The following is an 18,798-nucleotide window of genomic DNA, read 5'->3' as shown; positions in this document are numbered from 1 at the left end:
TCTAGTCAGGAGAATTGTTCCTAAAGAAACAAGCTGCTTTAAGAGTGTTCAGTGCCCTTTCATCACACAGTTTTGAGCGAGAGAAGGATCACATTTTGTGAAGACTGTGGTACAGAAGGAAGCACCAGCAAGATCCCTCTGATAGCATGATTCTGGGGGTCTAGTGTGCGGTATAAGCAGATAAGTTTGGGTTCTCCTGGAGAAAGAGAACAAGGCATGGCTTTCTTGACATAAGGGAAGCCATTTTGACCTAAGCCATTTTGTGATCTAAGCCTGGCTGCAATGCTTGTCCTAGAACAGGTCTCAGTAACTAGTGATCTTAAGGGAATGGAGGAATGCAGGAACAGAGAAAAGACAGTCAAACAACAGTGCAGTGATAGAGTCCTAGTTCCTCCTTAAGAGATATACACAATAATATATCTTTGAGTTCTGCAGGAACTGAGGCCCCCACCCAGGTGGAGGACAGAATGATTATGTTGACCCTCCTGTCTCCGGTCAACTAAAGCTTGGACTTTTTTGACCTTTGCCCCAACTCTATGCTGAATTCTCTTAGCAAGTCCCCTTCCTGAATATGCATGTACCCTTAGCTTAAACTTCCCCAATTTTGCTGTTGGGGAGACCCCGCTTTGGGAAAGATCCTGGTGCTCTTTTTACTAGATGCAAGTAATAAATCATTCCTTCTTCTGATCTTTGGCTCAGTTGTGTTTATTGGCTGGACACCCACCAAGAGGTGAGCCCAGTTTTCAGGTAACATAAACACACCCAGTCAGCCCCATCAACTCTCCCTTAGGGCTGCCAGGTATGACAAAGGAGGCAGTTGGATTTGACTCCTGGATCAGTAACACATAATTTTTCAGAACATGTAAGTCCCATGGAATCTTTGTCTTATAATTGCACTTGGTCATCTGGCAGCTCTAGTTCCAGTGCACCCCTCTTTCCCGATCTCTGTCTGCTTCTAGAGTTGGCACGTGCAGCTCCTCAGACAAGGCCAGAGGGTTCCTGGAGGCTCTTCACCCTCAAGTGCAGAGACCTGGGGGTGTTGGGAATTTACTTCCCCCAGGGGACAGCCAACCACCTATAGTGCAGGGACACACAACAGCCCAGCTCTCTTGCCTCAGGTGGAGAAAAGTCTGAGGTGTCACTTATGCGGCTCCAGTGCTCCCTGTGGGATCAGTCTGGGGCCAGGCTTTGTCTGAACTTGCACAGTTCTTTCCCCTTCCCTGTTCTGTTTCCCCCACATCCTTACAGGTTTCCTGTGAGAGAAATTTCTTAATAAATCATTGGCATATGAATCCATTAACAGGATCCACTTCTGGGGAGCTTAGCCTGAGACAATCCTGAAATAAAAGGTGAGAATACAGATTTGGCCCTGAGGTTCCTGTAATAAGAAACAGTGCCTAAATAAACACAAACTCTGGAAATTATTTCCTCAAATTATTGTTTGATGTTAGTAGATAAGGCTTAGAGTAAAACTTGAAAACCCTACAGTGTTAGAGTAAAACTTGAAAACCCTACAGTTTTGTCTGTAAAAAGAGTGTCTTTTTCATAATCAAGTATTATATTCAAGAGAAAATCCCAGAAAGAGTCTTAAACATGGATCTGTTGAGGAGCAGTACCTTGCCTTTCAACCCTGCAAAGGTCACACCTACAGGCCTTTCAGCCAGATGGCACTGGAGGTTCTGACTGGGGACTTGGCCCTTCCTCCAGGGACCTCTAAATTTAGCACATCCCAAAACTTGAAGTATGCAGTCATAACTTTGCAGATAAGAGTTCAGTGAAGCACCAGAGATGCCTATCTAGTAATTATCTTTGTAAAATTACCTGCTTGTGGATATTTTAACATATTTCTGGTGGTTGTCCCCACCCCCCCATCACCAGTTGAGTTCCAGGAGAATTTGGAGAATCTGTCCCTCACACTCACCCTCACCCCCTCCCTGCTTCAGGCAGTTACCAAGGAACTGAGGCTCCCTTTGTTGTAAATTACTGGGGTGAGCTAGATAATCAAAGGCACTTTACATGATACATTAAACAAGATAGACTTAATTGATATTTACAGGACATTCCATCCCCAAAAAACAGAATACACTTTCTTCTAAAGCTCTCATGGAACATTCTCCAGGATAGATCATATCTTGGGTTACAAATCAAGCCTTGGTAAATTGAAGAAAATTGAAATTGTATCAAGTATCTTTTGCAACCACAACACTATGAGACTAGTTATCAATTATAGGAAAAAAATCTCTAAAAAATACAAACACATGGAAGCTAAACTATAAACTACTAAATAACCAAGAGATCACTGAAGAAATCAAAGAGGAAATCAAAAATTACCTAGAAACAAATGACAATGAAAACACGGTGACCCAAAACCTATGTGATGTAGCAAAAGCAGTTCTAAGAGGGAAGTTTATAGCAATACAATACTATGTTAAGAAACAAGAAACATCTCAAATAAACAATCTAACCTTACACCGAAAGGAATTAGAGAAAGAAGGGCAAAAATCCCCTAAAGTTAGCAGAAGGAAATAAATCATAAAGATCAGATCAGAAACAAATGAAAAAGAAGTGAAGGAAATGATAGCAAAGATCAATAAAACTAAAAGCTGGTTCTTTGAGAAGAAAATAATATTGATAAACCATTAGCCAGACTCATCAAGAAAAAAGGGAGAAGACTCAAATCAATAGAATTAGAAATGAAAAAGGAGATGTAACAACTGACACTGCAGAAATACAGAGGAACATGAGAGATTACTACAAGCACCTATATGCCAATAAAATGGACAACCTGGAAGGAATGGACAAATTCTTAGAAAAGCACAAGATTCCGAGACTGAACTGGGAAGAAATAGAAAATATAAACAGACCAATCACAAGCACCGAAATTGAGACTATGATTAAAAAGTTTCCAACAAACAAAAGCCCAGGACCAGATGGCTTCATAGGTGAATTCTATCAAACATTTAGAGAAGAACTAACACCTATCCTTCTCAAATTCTTCCAAAATATAGCAGAGGGAGGAACACTCCCAAACTCATTCTATGAGACCACCATCACCCAGATACCAAAATCAGACACAGATGTCACAAAGAAAGAAAACTACAGGCCAATATCACTGATGAACATAGATGCAAAAATCCTTAACAAAATACTAGCAAACAGAATCCAACAACACATTAAAAGGATCATACACCATGATCAAGTGGGTTTTATCTCAGGAATGAAAGGATTCTTCAATATACACAAATCAATCAATGTGATAAACCATATTAACAAGTTGAGGTATAAACACCATATGATCACCTCAAGATGCAGAAAAAGCTTTTGACAAAATTCAACACCGATTTATGAAAAAAACCATCTAGAAAGTCGACATAGAGGGAACTTACCTCAACATAATAAAGGCCATATATGACAAACCCACAGCCAACATCATTCTCAATGGTGAAAACCTGAAACCATTTCCTCTAAGACCAGGAACAAGACAAGGTTGTCCACTCTCACCACTATTATTCAACATAGTTTTGGAAGTTTAGCCAGAGCAATCAGAGAAAAAAATAGAAATAAAATGAATACAAATTGGAAAAGAAGAAGTAAAGCTGTCACTGTTTGCAGATGACATGATACTATACATAGAGAATCCGAAAGATGCTACCAGAAAACTACTAGGACTAATCAATGAATTTGGTAAAGTAGTAGGATACAAAATTAATGCACAGAAATTTCATGCATTCCTATACACTAATGATGAAAAATCTGAAAGAGAAATTAAGGAAACACTCCCATTTACCATTGCAACCAAAAGAACAAAATACCTAGGAATAAACCTAACTAAAGAGACAAAAGACCTGTATGCAGAAAATTATAAGACACTGATGAAAGAAATTAAAGATGATACAAACAGATGGAGAGATATACCATGTTCTTGGATTGGAAGAATCAACAATGTGAAAGTGACAATGCTACCTAAAGCAATCTACAGATTCAATGAAATCCCTATCAAACTACCAATGACATTTTTCACAGAACTAGAACAAAAAAATTCACAATTTGTATGGAAACACAAAAGACCCCAAATAGCCAAAGCAATCTTGAGAAAGAAAAATAGAGCTGGAGGAATCAGGCTCCTGGACTTCAAACTATATTACAAAGCTACAGTAATCAAGACGGTATGGTACTGGCACAAAAAGCAGAAATATAGATCAATGGAACAAGATAGAAAGACCAGCAGTAAACCCACACACATATGGTCACCTTATTTTTAATAAAGGAGGCAAGAATATACAATGGAGAAAAGACAGCCTCTTCAATAAGTGGTGCTGGGAAAACTGGACAGCTACATGTAAAAGAATGAAATTAGAACACTTCCTAACACCATACATAAAAATAAAATCAAAATGGGTTAAAGACCTAAATGTAAGGATAGACACTATAAAACTCTTAGAAGGAAAGATAGGCAGAACACTCTATGACATAAATCACAGATCCTTTTTGATCCACCTCCTAGAGAAATGGAAATAAGAAAAAAATAAACCAATGGGACCTAATGAAACTGAAAAGCTTTTGCACAGCAAAAGAAACCATAAACAAGACAAAAAGGCAACCCTCAGAATGGGAGAAAATATTTGAAAATGAAGCACCTGACAAAGGATTAATCTCCAAAACTTACAAGCAACGCATGCAGCTATCATAAAAACAAAGGACCCAATCAAAAAATGGGTGGAAGACCTAAATAGACATTTCTCCAAAGAAGACATACAGATGGCCAATAGGCACATGAAAAGATGCTCAACATCTCTAATTATTAGAGAAAAGCAAATCACCTCACACCCATCAGAATGGCCATCATCAAAAAGTCTACAAACAATAAATGCTGGAGAGGGTGTGGAGAAAAGAGAACCCTCTTGCACTGTTGGTGGGAATGTAAATTGATACAGCCACTATGGAGAACAGTATGCCGGTTCCTTAAAAAACTAAACATAGAACTACTATATGACCCAGTAATCCCACTACTGGACATATACCCTGAGAAAACCATAATTCAAAAAGAGTCATGTACCACAATGTTCATTGTAGCTCTATTTACAATAGCCAGGACATGGAAGCAACCTAAGTGTCCATCAACAGATGAATGGATAAAGAAGATGTGGCACAGATATACAATGGAATATTACTAAGCCCCAAAAAGAAATGAAATAGAGTTATTTGTAGTGAGGTGGATGGACCTAGAGTCTGTCATACAGAGTGAAGTAAGTCAGAAATAGAAAAACAAATACCATATGCTAAAACATATATATGAAAACCAAAAAATAAAAATTGTTCTGAAGAACCTAGGGGCAGGACAGGAATAAAGACACAGACATAGAGAATGGACTTGAGGACACAGGGAAGGGGAAGCGTAAGCTGGGACGAAGTGAGAGAGTGACATTGACATATATACACTGCCAAATTTAAAATAGATAGCCTGTGGGAAACAGCCGCATAGCACTAGGAGATCAGTTCAGTGCTTTGTGAGCACCTAGAGGGGTGGGATAGGGACGGTATGGGGGAGATGCAAGAGGGAGGGGATATAGGGATATATGTGTACATATAACTGATTCGCTTTGTTATGAAGCAGAAACTAACACACCATTGTAAAGTAATTATACCCCAATAAAGATGTTTAAAAAAAAAAAGAAAACCAAAGGCAAGAAACTTCACAGAAAGGGAAAGGTGGCATTCGACACTCACAAAAGAGTAACTTACTCCTCCAGAAGGAACTCACTTTACAACAAAAACATCTTCACAAAACAAGGAAGCAGAGAGGTCGAATTGGTTGTTACTGGTCACTTGGTTGTGTCTGAACCTCTGGGAGGTGCATGGGTGCCATTGCCATGTGGGCTGTTTGCTGGTAAGGCAATGACTCCACTTTGGTTTTCATTTCCTCATTACCTCATGTCAGTGGTGCTGGTGAAGAAGTTTTTTTTCCTTATCTCATGCAGAATGGCTTTTCCTGTTCCTGAAACTCACACTGGGCTGGACTTGCACAAGTAGGAAAAAATTACAAGTAGAGAAATATAACACCCCTAGGAAACATGAGTAAATCACTGGAATTGTTTCCATTTATTGGATGACAGCAACATACCAAAGGCTTTGTGTGTATTATCTCATTTAATATATTATTATTGCATTTATTTTATAGAGAAGGAAATCAAGGCTTCGGGGAGTAAAGAACTTGGCCAACTTCAGTTAGGTAGAGAGGGATGGAGCTGGGATTCTAACCCCCTCTGTCTGTTTACAGACCCCACATCTAACCATTGCACAAACCATCCACCTGACAGAGAAGTCACAGAATGTTGACCTAAAATAAGATCATATTTCCCCAGAGTCCACTGGTGGTCCCAGCTTCAGTTTCCATGATTGACTTGCTGTATATAAACCTTGTATGTGCACTGCCAGGATTTCCATCACCATCTGTCATATATCCTTTACTGCAGAAGAGATATGAGAAAATATAAGGTTCTCAAGTGTACGACACTTCTGCAGACGAAATAATTAGAGAAAAAGGTAAACTCTTTTTTTGCTCTGGATTTAAAAGGAATTGTTCCCGTACAAAGAAAGAGTGAGCTTGTCTTTGGATCAATGTGTTTTTACTTAAAGACAGCGTCAAGTGACAACTGGAATGAAAGATACACTATGCTCTGGGATTCAGGGTTCAAGAAATTGTCTGAGGTATGGCTGCACTGATGAACTTACCTTTTAATATCCAGCAGCGCACTGAGACACACCCATGCACAGTCCCAACAAATAGAAACGTTTTTACACCGAGTGGATGGCTGACCTACTTTTGCTGCAGTGTTTGATTTGCTTTTAATTATAGCAATTACAGTGCCCTGATCATTGGCATCATCCCCAGGATGTTGTTTTTTTCTTAATGTTATTGTTACCCAGATTACACAGCTGTGGGGTCAGTGTGATGCTTGCGAATGTTCCAGGGGTGGTGTGAGCAGTCTTAGAAACTCCTTAGGGGTCAGCACAAGTTCGTTGTCAAGACTTCTCCAGTGGCTGCTGGGGTGTCCTCATTGTAAAGAGCTACCCCTTGGCATGGCCTTGGCAAACCCGAGTTGCCCTGATCATGTCCTGGAAAAAGAAGGGTTCTTTTGGGAGACCCAGCAGAGTCAACCATTCGAGGTCTACAGAGTAGAGTTTTCCAAGTGAAATTAAAAACTTCCCAGAAAAAAACTGACTTTTAGATGCCTTGTTCTTCCATTCCCCTCCCTCCCTGCCTTCCTGCCCTTCATCCCTGTATTAGTCAGTTTGGAAGATACAACAAAGTGTCACAGACTAGGTGGCTTAAACAGCAAATATTTATTTCTCCCAGTTTTGGAGACTGGGAAGCTCAAGATCAAGGTGTAGTGGTTCTGGTGTTGGGCAAGGGCTCACTTCCTGATGTGCAGATGGCCATCTTCTCACTGTGTCCCACATGGCAGAGAGAGAGAGGAAACACACTTTCTTTCTGTCTTTCCTTATAAGGGCATTAATCCCATCATGAAGGTTCCACCTTCATGATCTAAATACCATCACCTTGGGTATTAGGATTTCAACATATGAATCTGGGAGGAACGCAAACATGTGGTCCATAGCAATCTTCAAATTCAAAACATCTATTGTAAACTTTGTGAAATAAAATTCATATTTATGGCAAGACAAAAAAAATTAAACATAAAAATTCTTCTCTGCCCTTTGGCCTCCCCTCTCCCCTAACTGTGCATTGTGTGCAACTGTGCATTATGCATGGACCAGACCTTCCCCATCAGCAGGAATACCTGCTCAGCCATAAACAGCAACATTCTCCCAGCATCAATAAGACAACTTCTTAAAAGACAACATTCCTTCTTGATCTTGTAAAGGGTCACATGACCCACCATGACGTTGCTTAAATCTGGATTACGTAAACTGTCAAAAATATGTCATTTGATGTACAGCCCTCCCTGTGTCTCAAAAAACTTATATAAACCGTGTCCTGACTTCTAATGGTGGAACAGTTCTCAGAACTTTCTGAGATGCTCTTCTTGGGTTATAATCCTCAAATTTGGCTTGAATAAAATTTTCCAATCTTTCTTAGATCGACTGATTAATGTTTTTTGACAACCTGTATAGGATTACTAACAATAATAGCAGTAGGTAGAATTTATAAAGACTATTCTATGTGCAAGTATTAACAACTTTCGTGTTCCCCAAGAAGTAGGGACTCTGTCATTACTGCTTGTCAGATTTAAAAATTGCCATGGGGACGGGATAAGTAACTTTCTGAGTTGTGGGGACTGGGTTCCAATGCAGGAGACCCACTGTCTTACCAGGGACCTCCTCCCATGCCAGGATGCAGTGAGGACACCCATTTGTGTGAACAGACCTGTCAGGAGGCCTCCTCCCACCCTGATGGAGTTCGGTGGAGGCTGGGAATCTAATGTCACAAAGCTTCACCACCCCAAATTAATTAAATTAACACTATAAAAAATGGTGGTGCTTGATGCTTTTTATTCTTCTGGTTTGATGAAATGCACATAGTCAAATCTAATTAATCTTCACCTTCACAAAAGTGGAATGATGACTCAGAGAGCAAGGTGTGGAATTATAGGATGCTCGGATGCTGCTCGCAGGAAGGCTGAGCACTGAGACCCAACCTAACTCAACTCATTTTTAAAGCCCCCTCTGCAGAGGGAAGCACTAATTTACTTACAGACCTTTGATATGTTAATTACAAATCACTCTTACCTACTCATTAGAGGAACTCCCCCACAGAATTTCCCCATTCTTTTAATTCTGTATTAATTACAGGTCTGTTATTAAAGTACAGCAGAATGGTGAAGAATGAGACAGACCTGGGTTAGAATCCAGACTCTTCAGTTTACTGACTGTTAATTTTGAACAAGTTACCTAGCCTCTGAAAGCCCCATTTTCTTTTTTTTTTTACCCCTAGGTTCTTCATGACCTTTTATTTATTTATTTATTTATTTTCTTAGATTCCATATATATGTGTTAGCATACGGTATTTGTTTTTCTCTTTCTGACTTACTTCACTTTGTATGACAGACTCTAGGTCCATCACCTCACTACAAATAACTCAATTTCATTTCATTTTATGGCTGAGTAATATTCCCTTGTATGTATGTGCCACATCTTCTTTATCTATTCATCTGTCGATAGACACTTAGATTGCTTCTATGTCCTGGCTATTGTAAATAGAGCTACAATGAACATTGTGGTACATGACTTTTTTTGAATTATGGTTTTCTCAGGGTATGTGCCCAGTAGTGGGATTGCTGGGTCAGATGGTAGTTCTATTTGTAGTTTTTTAAGGAACCTGCATACTGTTCTCCATAGTGGTTGTATCAATTTACATTCCCACCTAACAGTGCAAGAGTGTTCCCTTTTCTCCACACCCTCTCCAGCATTTATTGTTTCTAGATTTTTTGATGATGGCCATTCTGACTGGTATGAGATGATATCTCATTGTAGTTTTGATTTTGAAAGCCCCATTTTCTTTACCTGTAAAATGAAGATAATCATATTCTTCCCTGGTTTGAAGGCTGTAAGGAAGAAATGAAAGCCAACCCCACTGACAGGACTATGTTGAGTTTGCAGTAGAAACTGTTGGTTCTTGCATTTAACTAATCTTCATTTTTCAGTAATCCCAAACTGATCTCTTTGCAATAAACATAAATATAGCAAAATTTTTCTTTTCATGTTTCTTTGACTCTTAGTACAGATTTCATTGAATGGAAAGTTCCAATACTATGCAGTAATCCTTTGGCAATTCCATTGAAGTGACCTGAACTGGAAAATGGTGAAATCGATTTCAGAAGTGAGACTAGTGTTTCCTCTGCACATCAGTAGGTACAGAGGAATGTCGCCTGTGGCATTCCATGGATTAGTGTAGTTTTAAGGAAGCTGTAGGAGTTTTGTGTTTATCAATACATCTTTGGTTCTTTGATTGTCAGCAGTTTTCTTGCCTTTTAGGGTATTTTAAGACTTTTTACTCCATGAAACATAGGGATTTGTCAGACACCACGTGCCCATGACTGTCTTTCAATCCAAAGGAAGGTAAGAGTGTAGAGCACAGTGATCTTCCAGGGGAGGTAGGGCAAAGTGCGGAGGAACTAAATGACAGGGAGACAAAATCCCACTGAATGGATGCGGGAATGCCTAGTGGCAGATGTTCATTTGGAGCAGAACTTGGAGTCATCAGCAGATTCATTGGAGGAGATGTTTCTTGTGGGTCAAATACAGGACTGTTCCTGCTCTCCGTGAGTTTCAAGATCCCAGATGATACAGACACCTCAGAGAATACAAAAGCACCACCTGCTCAGATTTGCCAGTCTGGGGACAGTTAAGATGACACCCAAGGGATATCAACCAAGAGGTGGGTGAAGTGGGAGAAATGGGTCATGAAAGTGAACAAGTGTGTTGGTGAGGGTGTGTGATCTGTTTAGTTCTTAACACATTGAGCCGAAGCAGTTTGTGAGACATCCTAGTGGGGATTTCAAGTGATACATTCAGGGGAGAGACCTAGCCTGGTAATGCTGGCCTGAGATTCATTAGCAAACAGATGGAAGTTGAAAACAAGAAGGGAAAAGGATCCTCCCAATGAGTATGTGGTTCAAGAGATGCAGACCCAGGTGCCCGTGAGGAACCAAGGCTGGAGGAACAACCAGAACACCTATGAACAGGAGTTGGGTAGATGTAGTGCGCTAACATCCTCTACCTCCACTTCACCCTCCTTCCAGGATGAGAAGTTGAAAGGGTAAAAGTAAAAACAAAACAAAACATTTCCCAGATGCACAGGACACTAGGGTTTCAGATGACAATTAGTTTTTGCCAGTTAGATGCACTGATGCAGGACATGGATGACTACAGGGAGGCAGAGGCCGTATTCCTCCTGTTGGCACTGCTGGCAAACAAGCAGTGAGGCCCTGAATGTTGGGGGCAGCTATGGGGACTGGACTCAGTGGTCCGGCGTGTGGTCACCAGCTCTGCGAGTGCTGAGAGACAGGCAGGGAGGGCACATCTGTGGGAACACAGGTGTGGCAGCTACACGTCCCTGCACCTCACCTACATCATTGTTTCGGTGATATTCCTCAACTCTGCATCCCGGTGGAAGCCCCCTGACTTCTACTCTTCTGGTTCATCCAGTGATTTTAGGTAAACAATGAATTCCCTGGATTAAAAGCTTCTTTCTTCAGAAATACCTAGAATTTCTGTTTTCTTGCATGGAACTGGGCTGGATAAAGGAAATTTAACGAAGCTGGGAGAAAAGACTATTTCAAACGGAAGGTGTGAGCTACAGTATTACATGTCATCAAGAGCTAATAAAAGTAAGAACTAAAAGATGTCTACTGTATTTGGAAGTTGTTCTCTACCAAAGAGATTCCAGTGGTGTCTGGATAGGGCAGGTGGCAGGGCCACCTAGACAAGTGTGCACCCCATGACAGGCTGATGATTGGTGTTCCTTCAGGTTTCCTTAATTAATTAACAGTTTTTTAAAAATCAACTGGTTTTATTAAAACTCATGCTCATTAAAGAGAGTTTAGGAAAATAACACAAAAAGAATAAAAGATATCTATAATTCCCCAACTTTTAAAAAAACTGCATGAATATTTAACAGGTTCTCTTTTGGACTTCTTTTTGAGTCTTTTTTTTTTTTGTCTTAAAAAACATTTTTATTGCAATATAATTGATTTACAATGTTGTCTTAGTTTTAGGTGTACAGCAAAGTGATTCAGTTATATACACATGTACACACATATATTCTTTTTTAGTTTCTTTAAAATATACACATTACTATATATAAAATAGATAACCAACAAGGACTTACTGTATAGCACAGGGAACTATACTCAATAACTTGCAATAACCTATAACAGCTTTTTTTTCTATGAATAGATAAACTCTGTTAGGCTTGTAACCCAGAGGTCAGCTGTCCCCTAGGTCTGTTCATTGGGCTCTTCCAAAACAAAACTCCCTTTGTGTGAAAGCATTGTTGAAAGACAAAACTTATTGAAGAATGTATTGGGGAGATAGAGAAGTAGGTTTACATTGCATCAAGCATTTCACATGAAGACATCTTCAGCAGATGTTCTTCCTCCCCAGGACTCTTTGTTTCTGTGGCCTGGTGGCTATGTCTACTCAGTCTTTCTTTCCTGCTTCAGTGTTCAACCCATAAACCCCCCAACTCTTCTTTTCCAGATTGTCCTTTTCAAATTCTATCCCTATTTCCTGCAGGGCAATTTAGCACTGTGAAAGCAACAGTCTTCAAGCTTGCATACATCCAACCTTGGTCAATACTCTTAAGTAGGCTTAACTTGTTCTGAATAAATCAGCAAATTATATTTTCAAGATCAGCTCTTCTGAGATGCTAGTGGATCATTATAAAGAACAACTAAAAAGGTTTGCCTCTCACATGTTCAAATCCACATAAGGAATTTATTACATACACTGAATGAGAGTATAAGCAATATACATTTCACTGATTACATAAGAAGACTCCAGTAAATAATTGGGTTAATTGGTATGATAATTCAAAATTTTAATTGTGATTTTTAGTGCTTCCTTATAAGGAAATGGATAATGGAGGGGAAAAAGAAGTCATGAACTATGTGAGTGAATGGGTTGGAGCAGAGGATGTGCTAAGCACTGTATGATGAATGCTCTTGTAATGTAACATCAGTAGCAGTGGGAATCGAAAAGGGTCAGAATAAGATGGACTACACTGCAGTAACAAACTCTGAGATCTCCTAGCAGAGCACAACACAAGTTGAATGCTAAGCTTGTGCAAAGCCCAATGCTGCCCAGGGGCTTCTCCATAGTGTGACTCAGGGCCAGGACCCTCCATTTTGTGATGCTGCCTTCTCAGTGCATTCTTCCAGGTCAAGGTGAAGTGTAAAACAGTAAAGCCTGTGGACTTATTATTTCACAAGAAAAAGAAAACAGGGAGAAACAAAAGAACATAGCTATAGGCTATAGCAGGCAATGGAGTAAAGGGGTTAGAGTTGGGAGGAAGACATCTCTGAGAAATCTTTTAAATAATTTTGACTTTTGAACTATGTGTGTGTGTATTTACATATATATCCTCATCCATACATATATAAAATCCCCAATAACTTAACTCAGACAGAAAAAATAAGCCCTAATATTGAGCACAAACAGTAACAAATAAATCCAAATTTATATCAAATTCATAATATAAAGTTGTAGAGAAAATATCGTGTTCAGAAAATATTGTGTTCAGAAAATATTGTGTTAAGTAATCCTTAATAGAATTCTCTGATTAAATATATTTATCAGGTTATATTCTAAAGGCAATGAGAGCTAAAAATAAATTTTAAAGTTCACTCAGTAGTTTTATTGTTAATAATAGTAGTGGTGTTGTAATTTAAATTTTAAATGAATATCATTGGATAAAGCAAATTATTAGGAACTAACATTTTAATGTAAGATTTAAAATAAAACAAAGAAAGTAAGGAAAAACTTTGTGATATTAATTTTAATTGGAAATACAGTATGAATTCATGTTTTTAAAAACATTTCTAGCTCTGTCCATTGAAAGGGCTTAGAAGCAGTGACACCCTAGTAACAATGAACATTGACAATATATAGATTTCCCACATAAAATAACTAGGCCTCCTTTGAGAAATGCTGAATCACAGTTGGGCCAGAAAAAGAGTAAAATGAGTCTGATATATTGTGTAAAATGAGTCTGATATATTGTGTTGAGCTGGAAATCAAGGTAGAGCACAAAGATTCCCAGAGCGATATCAGAAGAATGTGGGCACAGGTTTGAAGGGACTCACACTGCAGCTTTCGGGTCAATTGGAACAACAAAAGGAATCATTAATGTAATTGACATTCACACCTTATGGCTCGCAAATTTTTTTCATAGCTGTATTTTTCATGACAGCTATGTGTGTGTGTGCATGCATGTGTGTGCCTGTCAGTGTTCCTATATGTTCTAGGCTCTTATTACAATGTGACTGAAAGTCCTCCTACTGAGTTGGAGGGTCTGTGACTCTTCCTTGAATGTAGATCTGTATTTGTGACTATTCCAACCTACAGAGAATACAAACATAGCAGTCTATGTGGCTTCTGAGGCTAGGTTATAAAAAGGATAAAGTGTATGCCTGCCTCTCTCTCTCTTAATGCTTGTGTTTGACACTGTTCTTGGTGGGAGAGTAGTGAGTGGTGGCTTGAAGCAGGGTCTTATTTCCCTGCCCAGCAATTGAACCTGAGTAGCCTGGATGAAAACTAGCTGCTAGACCACCAGCGGCTAAAAGCTAGAAGCAAAGTAGCCCTGGCCTTTGCCCCTATTGTAAAAAGAATGTTCCAAGGAGGAAAAAACTGCAAAAACAGGTACAAAGTTTGTTATTAGAGACACAGCACAACTTGGGAAGGCACACAGAGAAACAATTTATTTATTTAAGACAGAAGCAAGGCAGAAATACACACCCAGAGAGGAGTGTGGCCATCCTGAATGAGGAATGTGCCAGAGATGTGATTTAAATCACTTACATGAGACAGTTCTTCCAGGTCTTTTTTCTCCTCTAACCAGTTATCTCGTTTCTTTTTCCATATCTGACCTGCCCTAGAACCCTTCCAATACGCGTGCACATCTTTTTTGCCAAGATGGATTACAGCACAGAGGCTCAAAGGAGTATGACCACATATATTATGAAATGATGCCCCCTACCTTTTTGACCCCCCGAAGAGCCTTTCTTCACATCTGCAGTCGGGGAGGTTTCCTTGACCTCAGGAGTAATAGATGCTGTCGTTTAATCTCTTTACTCCAGCAGAGCTCAGATCCTGCCATTAACTTTGTCCTTGGAGTGTCAGGGAAAACAAAGCTTCAATTTACTCCACTTGACAAATTCCAGCTGCTCAGCCCAGGGGCCCATCTACCTCCTACCTCAACACCATTCAATGAGGAAACCAGAACTAGCTGGTGCAGAGAGACCACATGGAGAGGATCTTGCTGAGAGGAGCTGAGGTCCCCAGCCAAGAGCCATGATCAACAATCAGACATGTGAGTGATGATCCAAACCTTCGAATGAGATGAGCCATCCCTCTGTTCAGATGCTCTGTTCCAATTCCTGACCCACAGAACCAGTGAGCACAATAAATGGTTGCTTCATGTGACTATATTTTCAAATAGATTTTATTTATTTCTCATTTTTTAGAAGTTATGGTAAGGACTTCCCTGGTGACGCAGTGGTTGAGAGTCTGCCTGCCGATGCAGGGGACACGGGTTCGTGCCCCGGTCCGGGAAGATCCCACATGCCGCAGAGTGGCTGCGCCCGTGAGCCATGGCCTCTGGGCCTGCGCGTCTGGAGCCTGTGCTCCGCAACGGAAGAGGCCACGACAGTGAGAGGCCCACGTACCACAAAAAATGGTAAAATATACATAACATAAAACTTACCATCTTAACCATCTTAAAGTGTACAGTTCAGTGGCACTTAGGACATTCACACTGTTGTGCACCCATCACTGCTGTCCATTTCCAGAACTCTTTCATCTTCCCAAACTAAAACTCTGTACCCATTAGATAAAAACTCCCCATTTCTTACTCCCCGCTGCTCCTGCAGCCACTGGTCTACTTTCTGCTTCTACGAGTGTGACTGTTTGAGGTGACTCATATAATTGGAATTGTACAGTATTTGTTCTTTTGTGACTGGCTTACTTCACTTGGCATAATGTGCTCAAGGTTCATCCATGTTGTAGCACGTGTCAGAATTTCCTTCCTTTTTAAGGCTGAATAATATTCCATTGTGTAGATAGATAGATATAGATATAGCTTATCCATTGAGATAATAGCATAGCCATAACAACTAAATAAATACAAATTAATGAATTCAGAAAAGATATTCCAAAAAAAAGAGGAAAAAAAGGAAATCTCTTCTTTTTAAAAGAATGTTACCTAATAAATGCAAAAAGAATAATAGAATGTGAAAATAACCATTTTGCAAATCCAACTGTAATGACTAGTTCTGGCAAGAGTTATCAATTCATGCTAAAATTGTTATGTGAAAGATCTGGGGGGACAGGGTATCTAATGGTGACAAAGTATCACCCCTCCGAATTTTTACAGATTCCAAACAGGAAAATGTAGTGTTGATGTTGAGGGATAAAGCAGTCACCACCTTAATCAAATGATCAAAGTCAGCATTTCCTATGGTGGGAACACTGAGATTGTGCACTTCCTGATTTAATGCCATAGGAAGTACCACAGGGCATCTGTGTAGTGCTTTTTCCAAAATGTTTAATCCAGAAGTATCACGTCTCTAGATATAACTTAGAATTTACAGGAAAAATAAAGGAGAAAAGAACATATTAAATGACACTCTGTGGAATTAATTAGGCACATCCAGAACATGGTCATTCTGAAGATAAAATAAATCAATGCTTAGGAAGACTTGGCCTTGTTCCTGGCATACCTTCATGTTCAGTAAATAATAGTTGCTACCATTACGTATTTAGAAACTCTGGTGATGATGGCAGGAGGAATGGGGAATTAGGTTGGCTATTCCTTGGTTCCTTCTTTATCATTTGAAAACTGAGACTTTTGCTATCAACTCTGGAATGACAAAGTGGAATGGAACCACTCTGGCAAGTCACATGTCTAGCAATCCCTTAAGTACAGTGTTTGATGTTAACAAAACTTGTAGATCTGCCTGATTTCATCATGGAATCATATGTATGACATTCAGGGTATCTGTAGGCTGCCTTGCTACCTTCTGAGCATCCTGGGAGCATCTTGTAAAGTGCTTGCCATGCACAGGTCCTCAGTGGGTGACATCTGTGCTGGCTGAGGTCAACATGATAAAAAGCAGCTGGGACCCTCTCTCTATCATGCCCTCCTTTTCCATCATCCTCTCCTCCTTTTATATTTTTCCTTACATTATTCCCCTTCAGGCAGCCCATCTTTGACTCCATTGACACTTCCTCTGCTATTACCCTACAGAAACTATTTTTACTTCCATTTTATACGCTCATTCAAAAATTGCCCCCAAACTCTAGCTCTGCCACACAGATAAATCTGATTGTATAACCATGTTAGAATTATGTTTGACTTCATTTTCAGTCTGTGTGTGGAAAATAAATGGGGACCAAATGAAGGATGTAGTACTGGTTTGTCATTGTTTCATTTGAGAAAATAAATAAAAACAATTATTAATTTGGAAAGTTGAATCCTCAAGAAAAAATTCAAGTAACATCTGATTCAATATTGTCATTATTGATAGCCAGCTAAAAAATGAGTTTGACACATTGTTTTAAATCTATAGTAATAAAATCAATAGCTCTTCAAATAAACATATTTTTAGTTTGGTATTCACTCAACCTAATAATACGTTATCCCTTTTACTTTTAGTACTTTATTTTAGTCTTCCTGTGCTCCTGTTATTAAAGCACATTAGTTACTATGGCAATGAAAGAGTGAGCGATGTGAAAGGCACACAGTAGTACCCACAGCCATAAATGAGACATGGTTTATATGCCAGGTGAACCCTGGCATATGTGATAAGAAATAATTTAAAAAGTGCTTTTCATAAATTCCTTTTGTAAATGATGTGGGTATTCTGCTTGATTATCTGATGATTAAATTTAAATCAAATTTAATAATTTAAATTATTTTTTGATACTAATTGCATGAAAACGTATCTTAATATTTTCTCTTTTCTTGTGAAACCTCCCTTTGATGCAGCATTTGTAACCGTCCCATCATCTTTACTGATGACATTCTGAGAGATTATCTTTGGGGCTGAGATTTATGTTGTTCACTCAGGCAAATGGTAAATACTTGTACGTCAAAGGCTTTCACGAGGATTTCATAGTGTAGAAAATGTTAGCTTGATAGTTGTAGTGGTTGTGGTTAACGTTTTAATGGTGGATTCAGCAAAATCAATTCACTATAGGGAATAGTGAAGCAGGGAGAATTAGATGAGTAGCAAAGTCAGATTTTTCTTCTCTGTTAGGAAAACTTGGCCACCTACCCCATTGTTTACCACCCTGTGCTGTGGGAAAGGACTGATTCAGCGAATGGGCAAAACAAGATCTTTCAATTCACATACTACTCCCTATCTCTTCCCCCACGTCTGTCATGATGTGCAATGCACCCAGTGACCAAGCACCATCACTGAGAGTGGGATGTGTCTTTCTGCACAGATGAGTCACACTGTTTCCTATCAGCACACTCAGACTGAGACCTGTACAACTCAGTGAGCCCCTGAAAGTTCAGAACTGTGTATTTTTTCAATTGTGTTCAATTTCCCCCAGGTTGGACTTTATTCTTACATCTGCTTACATCCATGTAGCTTTCCCTGTCTTATGGATGGATTTTCCCATCTGAATGTGTTTCAAAAATAGCAACATCCATTGTATGTGTCCCTTTGTCAGGGGCTAGAAGTGCTTTTCAGAGAAGGCACTCATGTATGTAGGACCTTTTTGGTTACCCATGAATGCCAGAGGAAAAAGTGAGATGGGAGGATGCTTTGAAGGATGAAAGGTACTAAATTTCTAAATAGCACAAGGGTAATTTCAGGAGTAAGTGAATAAACAGAAAGAGTTCAAGGTACAAGAATTGGATGAAACAAATGTTATTCCAAAGCAGGTAAACAAAATTCAGATTAAGAGTAACTGATGCAGAGGCTTCGACACTTAAAAGTCTCCAAGAGTGATGAAAAGTTAGAAGAGATGGAAAATGTTTAGTTGATAGGTAAGAGGGTAATATAGGAGAAAAATGAGCCATGGATAATATTTAGAGGAGAAAAATTC

Source organism: Neophocaena asiaeorientalis, unplaced genomic scaffold, assembly GCF_003031525.2.
Source record: "Neophocaena asiaeorientalis asiaeorientalis breed wild unplaced genomic scaffold, Neophocaena_asiaeorientalis_V1.1 scaffold64, whole genome shotgun sequence".
NCBI lineage: Eukaryota > Metazoa > Chordata > Mammalia > Artiodactyla > Phocoenidae > Neophocaena > Neophocaena asiaeorientalis.
Note: the sequence above shows the minus strand (reverse complement) of the source record.